Genomic DNA, 9,640 nt, shown 5'->3' on the forward strand with positions numbered 1-9,640 from the left:
AGGCTCTGAAAAGCAGAAGCCTCCTGTGATACCACACACAGGTGACAGGAGAGGTTAAATCATCATCACCTGGCAGAGTACCCACTAGAGGCAAACTAGAGAGTGTAGGGTCAAGGTTTTATGAAGCTGAGAGGCAGGTGACAGCAGGTACTACTACCCCTGTGTGTGTGTGTGGCAGATCATATTTTGGCCAGGAACAAGCAGGTAACCAAATTTTGATGTGACTATATGTTGGTAGTTCTCAAAAACTTAAGGAAGGCAGAAAATGCGTGTCTGAGAGAAGGACATAACTGGCAGATTTGGAGTGTGAGAAGAACAGAAAGTCTTTAAGACTGGAAGATTTGTGTTTCAGTTGCTATTGTAACTGATTTTTTTTATTATTATTATTATTTTTGCAATAGAGATATAGATTATCAGTTGCTCTTACCTGGTTGTTCCTGAACTTTCCCAGGAATTGATAGATCAGAAAATAACAGGTAACCATTGCTTAGTGTAAATGAATACTGTTCATTGCACCTATTCGGTGTCTAAGATGTGTTAGCACACAATCTGTATGCATAAACCCACCTTTTTAAGCAGGCATCAAGACCATGTGGGGCCTTGAGGAGTTCAGAAACGTGATAAAGGATTTGTTTTGCATGAAAAAAAATGGAAATTGGGCCTCCATCATTGTAGCAGAAGAGTACCTTGTCCACTTTGCCACTATTAAGGCAGTTGTTGTATCAATATCCTAGTCCTCTGGAGTATGGCATATCAAAAAACAACTTCTTAATGTTTTTGAAGTGATCTGTTGATGGTCTATAGTATCCATTTGTATTAAATTGAAATGAAATGTGCTCTGAGGAGTTAAATGCCTTCCAGAATGCCTAATGTATATTGTATGCTTAGTTACCTGAAAAATCCAATTTTGTTTTCTTATAAAGTAATGATTTGAAATTTGTTTAAATGAACTTATTTCCTAGGAGAAAAGCAAAAACAAAACCACATTAATTATATCACTGTCCTTGAATAACTCCATCTGGGGCAATAGCATGATAACTTTTCCATTTACCTGGGGGAGGATTAACAGGAGCCTGTTGTAGTCTACTGGGTTATCCCCCTCAGCCTCAATGACTGGCAAAATGTTTGCATTCTGCAATCCCAGTAGTATTCAAAGTATAGTCAAAAATTTGTTTCCCTGGACCAAGGATCCCCCATCAAGATTTTCAGGACGTTTGTGTACAAGATATTCAGGCCTGCTGATTATTTTCATAGCTTCTGTCTTATTGAATACTGCATAGTGGAGTGGTAAACAGCTTATTTTTCTCTTATAAAATGAATGTCTCATTCTGCTTCTTTCCAAAACCAGAAAAGAAACATCAATGCTATGCCTCTGTCTTTTCTCCATCACCATTCCTGCACTAACGGCCTCATTGCTAATGAGCCATCTTATTGCAAGGATTACTGTCTGGTATATGCAAATTTCTTCTTACCATTCTTAGCTCTGCAAGTCAAAATTTCTGTTTCTGTCATTAGTTTTTCTTTGTTTGACATGTATCACCTTACAGGTTTCACTTTACCAATAAAAATGATGGTCTTGTATCCAAAGTTATACTTTTTCCTCAATGGAAAATCAGGAAACTTGATTATCTAATCAACAGCTCTTGCAGAACTCCAAGTTTTCATTCACTGTTTTCTCTCTAAATTTTCTGTCATGTTTTTTTCTCTCTCAAATTTTTCAGGATTAAATACCAAAAATAATATTACATGGAGCTGTTTTCCCTGCATATATAATCTGGTTATGATCACAGTGATTTAACTGTTTTTATTTGTCATTAAAAGGTTCAGAAGTTAGAAACAAAAGTTAGAAAGTGTTAGAGAGTTATAGGGGCAAATAGGGATTCAGTTATACTGATCATCCAAAAAAAATAAAAAAATAAAAAAATCGTGGCTGTAAATAATGAACATAGCAAGGTTTTTAAACAAATTCCCTGAACTTTTCTACTAGGAGATTTATTGGACAAAATGTAAAATTGTAAAAATGTCAGTAATCACAGTACACATTTTCTGAATATGGCTCCACATACATATTGTCTGTCATAAACACTATAAATACCTATTTTTCAGTCCACTCAGTTTGCAAGCCTGCCAGTTAGATTTATACATTTTATGTCTCTATTGACTTGAGGAGGATGGAAATTAGAGAGAAACTGAAAGCCTAAAAGAAGCATGGAGTACCAGTGTAACCCTGCAGAACTGCAGAATCATTTTTAATGGCTATCGATTGCTAACAGCAGAAGGCAGAGTTTAAATCTCACGTGATGGCAGTAAGTGTCTATATCTGTTTACCAGCCCTGTATCAATTAGAGCCACACAGTGCTAATGGAGCCAACGAAAACTTGACTCTTTTGACTTCACTTGAAAATGCCATTTCAGAGCTTATCACCAAGCTAAAGCTTTTGTTTCTCTGCCCTGAATGAGGGAGCACCCTGTTGGACACATCCTGGGTATAGCCTGCTGTAGTAGGAGGTTTGCCCATGCAGAAATCCACTACAAAAATATAATTTTTAGAATGCCAATAAGGAGAAAGAAATGAAAAAAGAGAGAGAGAAGGAAGAAAAAACAACAACAACAACAACAAAAACTTTCATTTGTAACAAGATCCTGATTCTAATGCCTAGGAAACTTTGGATGAGCTGAAGCTCTCTGGACATGTTTAAGCTCTATACCTGCCTCATTCAAATAGTAGAGTTTTGTTCCCAAATTCTCACATTTAATACAAAATGTTTCTATTTTTATCACCTATTCATAGTTCTTCAGTAACACTTCTGATTGGTATTTTTATTCCATTAGCAATCCCTTTATTCTTAAATGATCTATAGGAGAAGAGGCAAGCCTTTTGTAATTTTTCTTCCCATGGCATACAGATTTAGCAGCTTGGGGTAGGCTACATTAGTTTAAAAAAGCTTCTTTCTCCTGTAAATCCTTTTCCTAGTGATCTAGAAAATTCTTTCAACATCCTCCTTTTCCAGTTACTTAAGGAAACCTTAAGAAAACATTTTAATCTGCCCTGAGAAGTCCAGAAAATGTGAAATGGTGGCTGGAAATCCTGCCCCAGCTGGGGACCCACCATTGCCATGGTCAGTGGTGGCTGCCTCCTGTCCTGACGAGGTTCTGCTTGCTTTCTACAGAGCGAGAAAGCCCCCAGATAAGAAATGTGAATCAAGGATGGAGTCCATATAAGTAGTCTCATCGTGTCTCTTTCAGCACTTCCCATCACCCTGACTGTATGCTGAGGGTGTCCTTGGCCAAGGATACTCCAGGCCTAGTACATGGAACAAAACTTGGATCTTTTGTATCTAAAAACCTTGAGTAGTTGCAGAAGAGACCTTTTATCTTGAAGATTTAAGAGACTAAATAAATGACTTCAAGCTATTTAATTGGCAGAGAGGGGGTGTGGTGGGTTACTGGGTTACACAGAGCTGGATATTATTTGAAGGGGGCAGCTTTAGGACAGGAGCGAGTAAGATCAGTGCACTCATGGATTGATGTTGAAACCAGATACAGTCAAGATGATCTCCAGGGTATTCTTCCTGATCCTTTTTATTACTTTGTTGTTGAAATTATTTTCTAATAGTATTTATTGTCTCACGTATCACGTTCCTATCTCTTGAAGAAACAGGCTGCCCAGTCTTTCATCTTCTGGTTGTACTTCTTTGTCTCATTACACGTTGTTTTTATGAAGTATTTGATCACATCTTCCAAAAAATGTTTAAGCTTTGGGTATTTTTCTAAAAGATTTTTTTTTCCAGTTCAGCCAAGATGTTTTGGGCCTAAGGCAAAAACTATTAAATTAACTTCTGTCATCTCTACAGTGACAGAAATCAGAAAAGTTGTTAACTGTTGTGATGGATAATAGTGGGCCATAATAACGCATAAATACACTGTTGACTTTGTTATAGGGCAGTTACTGTATGAGTGCATTGATTTAGTCTAAAAAGAGGCTGCAAGGAAACAATGACTCAAGATAAGCCATTCCACAGGAATAGGATAATAGAAGACCAACTGGCTCTCAGAGTACTGGCATGATTTCCTGCTGAGACTATTGGACTGGTTTTGTCTAGAAGGGCAAAAGCCCAAGAACTGACAAAAACAAGAGGACTCCCTCGTTCCAGAGAGGAGCTAGTTATTGGAGCGGGAAATCAGACTGGTCTCAAGGCCTACGGGGCCCCATATATAGAAAAAGACTATCACAGCAGATGCTAATGTAAACATAAACATAGTAAGGACTAGGATGATGCTAAATATAAATGTACATGCCCTTTTTGCTGTGTTTAAAGCAATTTGCTGGATTTCTTTTATTCTGTCGTAGCTAAGGTAGCTTATTCCAGATCTCTAACTTACAGTGCCCTCTGAGCAGATGCTTTGTTTTAAGGTCTTTTTCTATCCTTTCCTTTAGAAAAACCTGGTTTGCAATGAAGCTGCTGGGGTTACTACCTGTAGTACACCAACAGCTGGCAGGAGCTGCTGGAACAGCAGAGCTGTGATGTGGCTCCCATGTGGTGATTTGTGGCCACATCAGTCACGATTCGCTTGCTCTCCTGTCACTGAAGGATTTTCCCAGGAAATTTGTCACCTTCACGATTGCCCAACTATACAAATTTAAAATTGTCCACACGCACCACTTGTAAATTCAAATTTATCAAGTATTAGGGACCTTAAGCCCAAAATTAACTTACCAGGTTGCCTGGTGGCTGCCCATTGTGTATGTTTGCATCAGTATTTAGTGGCATAACAAGAGTTTTGAAAAAGCTCTATTGGTAGGATGCATTTTTGGCTTTGCAGTCTGGAAGTACTTGCCCCAAACTCCTACTGACCTCTACATGAAAAAGAACTAATTTCCATTAAATATTTTGAAGTTGTTATATTTTAAATTGTTCCTCTGTATATATGATAATTCCTCTGTCAGATTCCTTACTTATCATTTAATCTTTTTATCTTTTTATCACTTATCACTGACACATAACCTACACCATGCACCTGTCCTAGACTAATGCTGGTTTTCACATCTGCAGCTTCTGCAATGCAATGCACCCAGTCCATTAGTAGCCATTACGGGAGACAGAAAGAATTCAGTTTGCACCTCAGCCCAGCTGGAGAAGAAAACACTGGCATTTCTGCAGCAGCAACCACTGTGAAAGTAAGCTGGGACTTCAAAAAAAAATTGTTCTATCTGATACTTTTTAGAGCAGAGAACAAGTGCAAGCCGTCCACTGTCTTTTATTTTTATGCCAGGAATACAGAGACCCTCAAGTGTCTGACTTCTGGAGACTAGTACGTGTGCGGGAGCTGTTCAGGAATCCTTTTCAATTACAGTTGTGTTGTGATAGTCTCTGACTGCTGATTGTTAATCTTCAGCAAGCTCTATCTTGTCTTTCTAAGGCTGTTATTAAAACTCTTACTGAGAGAAGTAAAAGTACTGAGGAAAAGAATGCTAAAATTCAGAGTGTATATATGCGTTTCCAAATGTACAAGTATACTATAATATCCTATTTCTGTTGTTCTTACCAGCAACAGTAGAAAAATAAGGTAAAAGCCGATTTAGCTTTCCAATATTTGTATAACTGCTCTGAAAGATGGCCTTGCAATTTACTCAAAGAACAGATGGATGATCTCAGTGAGGTCTCCTCAGCAAGTACACGGGTACATGTCCTCTTAGGTATTCTGCTGTAGTCTGACGTTGGTGAAACTGAAATGCCTACACTAGACTTTCTCTTTCAACTGAGATTGTCCACAGTGCCAATGTCTAACGTTACTTTAATTCTTTGAATGGCAGGGACCAGTGACAAACATACAAGCTGATTTTTGTGTTAGTAGTTCACAGATAAACATCCATTTATGTTCATGTACTGACACTGACTGCAGGCAGAAGCTCTGCAAGAAAGTATATGTGAGCCAACCATTGAAGAAGACAGATAGCTGAGAGAGATCCACAGATGATCCTACTTATTGCCTGTCACTTTATGAGAAAGTCAATACATAAAATTAGTTGCTATTTTGAGGTTGGGCTTTTGACTGGAATACAACTTCAGCAGCAGAAGGGCAAGCCCTTACTCCATGACTGCTTGCAAAATGGACTTGCATGGAGCCAAAGATGTGAATGTGAATGTGGACATGAGCCTCTTGTCTTGTGCTGGGCTCTGCATGAATCAGCTCCATGATTTCCCCTTACATTTGATAGTTCTTTGTTTGTTTGTTTGTTTGTTTTTGCAGGGGGAGCAATATGACAACAGTGATAATGGTATTTTTGCATATAATTTCTGTGCCTAGTCTATATATGATACATTTCTTCTTCATCAGGGAGGCCTAGATGAAGTAGACAAGTAGAGAGCAGACTTTTGTTTAGAGCAGGTGCATAAATACATGTGTGTACACACAAATGTACCCACACAGATGTGTTTTCATCTCATCCTGTTGCTGATGCAGTATCTTTGCAGTGGGATGAGTATTATAGTTTTTTTTTTGCTGCCAGGCTTCCTCCATATTTCTGCTGTGACCAAATCTGGCCATACATCTATTCATCTTCCTTATATTTTTATATTATGCCTGTATTTATGATAAAGGTTGTTCTGCTGTCCCAAAGAAAACCATAAGCCTGTGCATCTTTGTTCCTGATACTGAGTGCCTTTCTCTAACTCTTGTAGAAGGGCCCCCTGTTGAGCCAAATTAAGGCCTTTCCATGCTTCACTTGCTTCCATGTTATTCTAAAGCCTTTCTGCACACAAAGGGGCATTGCTATAGTTTATTCACATGGTAAGATGGAAATGAGGGGCTCATCATATGTTTGTCAAATACCTTTCCACATGGCACTTCCTCTTTTACCAAATGCCTGGGATTACCAGAGCTCTTGGAAAAGTTAACACACCCGAACACGCATGCAATCTGGCTATCGTGTTCAAGGACTGTCAGCTATAGGCATGTAGTAGGGGGAAATAACCCTTTTAGCTTTTAGGAATCTTCTTTTTCCCAAAATAATGCTTCTCTGAACAAGAAACCGAAAGGAGCACCTCAAGAGGAGAAGAAGGAATTAGTGGAAGGGTTTAGCAGGAGAAGGACCATGTGGGACAGAATTGTTTTCACAAGACAAGCCACTAGTGACCCAGAACTGCTGGAGACTGGCCCACCAGAAGATAATGGAGGTAAGCCTCCTCACAAAGGTGTTGAGCCCATAGAATTGGATTGACCCCAAGACAAAGAGGAGCCCATGGACAATGAACCATCTCTGGTGGAACTGCTGCAATGGGACACCACAGTCAGCCTTCAAAAAGATTTCCTGGTGAAATTTTTACCCTTCTAGATATTTATTTTTCATGCTGAATAGAGGGGGATACTTGGGAAATAGCTTTTTAAAAATTATTTTCATAGTCCCTTAATCTGGAATTTCCCAATCTGAGAGTTTAATTTCACATTTCTAGGCTTGCAAGGATAAAGAGGTAACAATATTTTCCTAATGCTAGCTGTGTAGTACCCTGGGTTCTTGACCAACTCCATATTTCTAAACTGGATGCTTGTAATGCCCATAGCTCTTTGCCAATATCTCAATGCTCACACAAGTTGTCCCATGCTCAGAGCAATGCTTCAAAAGTAGCCCAAGAGAACTGTGTCTTTTTTTATTTATCTTTAAGAAGAGATTGCTCCTCAGAGGTTTATTGCTCTCTTCAGGTGCCTAGAGGGAGCCAGGCTCTTCTTGGAAATGAACACTGACAGGATGTGGGCAAGAAGCACATGTTGTAACATGGGAAATTCTGATTAGACATTAGGAAAGGAAATGATTATGAAAGTGGTCACACACTTAATCATGTTGCCCAGGGAGCCCATAAAATCTCTACCCCTGTAGATGTTCAAAACTCAACTCGATGAGGCTCTAAGGAACCAAACCTAGGATTAATGTTGGCCCTCCTTAATTATGAGGCTGGACCATCTCCTCCAGATTCCCTCCCAATCTGAGTTATTCTGCCATTTGAAAGCATCAGGCCTACAAACCTTCTTGTCTGAGGGTCTCTTCAAAATTGTCTTTGCACAAAAAAAACTTATAGCTTCAAAAATTCAATATCTACACCTATATTCTGGAAGTCCTAGGCAGCTTTGCTCTTCCAAATAAATTGTCAACCCACATAATGAGGGAACAGACAGGGTTACATAAAAATTGATAACTAAACCTTGTTAAACAGAATTTCCAAATGTCCTTTTTGAATCCATTCCCTTTATAAGGGTCTTATAGCCATTTCAGTTTTGCATGGCACATTATCTGCTCTGACAATTAAATCATTACGTTAGTTAAAACAAGCCCATAAAACAATGTTTGGATAACTTACATGTCTTCAATATTTTTCTAGTGGATTTTTGATTATTATTATCTCTTTTATTATTTTTCTTACAGAATAACAGGAATCAATCCTAGTGTTGTAAGCAGACATTTCTGGAATCACAGAAAAGTGATCATAGATTAAGCAGTTCCATATTCACAGTGGCTAGTGAGAGGCTTGAGAGGTATCTTCATAACATATTCAAAAGTAATTAGCACACTAATTACTTTTCAATGTGATCACTTTGTGTAGACCTTATTTTTCAATCTTCTGTTTTTATAGAAGGCAATTGTGTGAATCTACTTGAAGTAAGATTGTCAGATTTCAAACATATCTGTACTCTGTCTTTCTGTGTCTGGAAAAAAAAAAAAGGAGTATAACTACCTGTAAGTATGCTGTAAGAACTATAAAACATCTGGTCAACAGCTGCTTTCTAAAGACAGTTATTCAGATAATCTCACTGAACAGTTTTAGGGTGCTGTCTAGCAACAAATGGCAGAAACAACCTCATTATGGCCTGTGCCTAATGATAGCCAATATGTCTCTTTTTTTAAGTACTTAACACCCAAAAGTATGTAGCAGGGTATGTTTCCTGGGCATCTTCACTGCATTAATGCTTAGAATCCTGCTGCCTGTAAAAGTTGTTCTGAAATCCATTTGCAAAATGGATTGTTTCTTGTTAAGGACGTACATTCCCTTTGTTTGCTTGCCATGGAGGGAAGCAGCAGGTCACAAGTTATGTGCAAAATTGGTAATAAGCCCATGCAAAGGAAATAAATACACCACAGCATGTTGCCAGCAGTTTCTGGAACCTTGCTCTGCACTTGCACATCATATCTTCAAAGCTCTGAGGGAAACTATTGGGGTGGGAGATGATCAGGCATACCTCAGAAAAATATTCTCTCAATCACTTGCACCATTTCTTTAAAATGAATGAAAATCTGAATAACAATCTTGAAATGTGTATCTCACATTTAAACTCCCTGTGGGCTTTGTATTTAGTTTGAAGACAAAACCAGAGTTCTCTTTTCTAGAAAACCTTGAGAAAGCAGACCTAAATACTTGTCAATCTCTCACCTTGTTGATAATTTCATGAAAACATGAAAAGTCTTAGAAAATAGAGAAAGACAAATAAGAAAACGAACAAACAAATAGAACAGACAGAGCCATTCTGCCTAATCCTCTGCCCATCAGCTGAACCAACTGTTCCCAAACCATTCCTGCCACAACTGTACCTAACCTGTTCTCATGTCCCCAAATAGCTCAGAGCCTCCCAGACTTTCCTTTCAAAGCTT

At 38.5% G+C, this 9,640-nt stretch overlaps 1 long non-coding RNA gene across 1 annotated transcript; it reads left to right on the plus strand.

Moving 5' to 3' along the window:
- LOC311432889 lies at positions 1 to 8,770 on the plus strand. Its single transcript, XR_014690402.1, has 4 exons — positions 1 to 204; positions 5,055 to 5,179; positions 5,275 to 8,529; positions 8,628 to 8,770. It is a non-coding gene; the product is annotated as an uncharacterized lncRNA (long non-coding RNA).
- Positions 8,771 to 9,640: the final 870 nt, after the last annotated feature.

Source organism: Aythya ferina (assembly GCF_964211825.1).
Source record: "Aythya ferina genome assembly, chromosome: 2".
Lineage (NCBI taxonomy): Eukaryota > Metazoa > Chordata > Aves > Anseriformes > Anatidae > Aythya > Aythya ferina.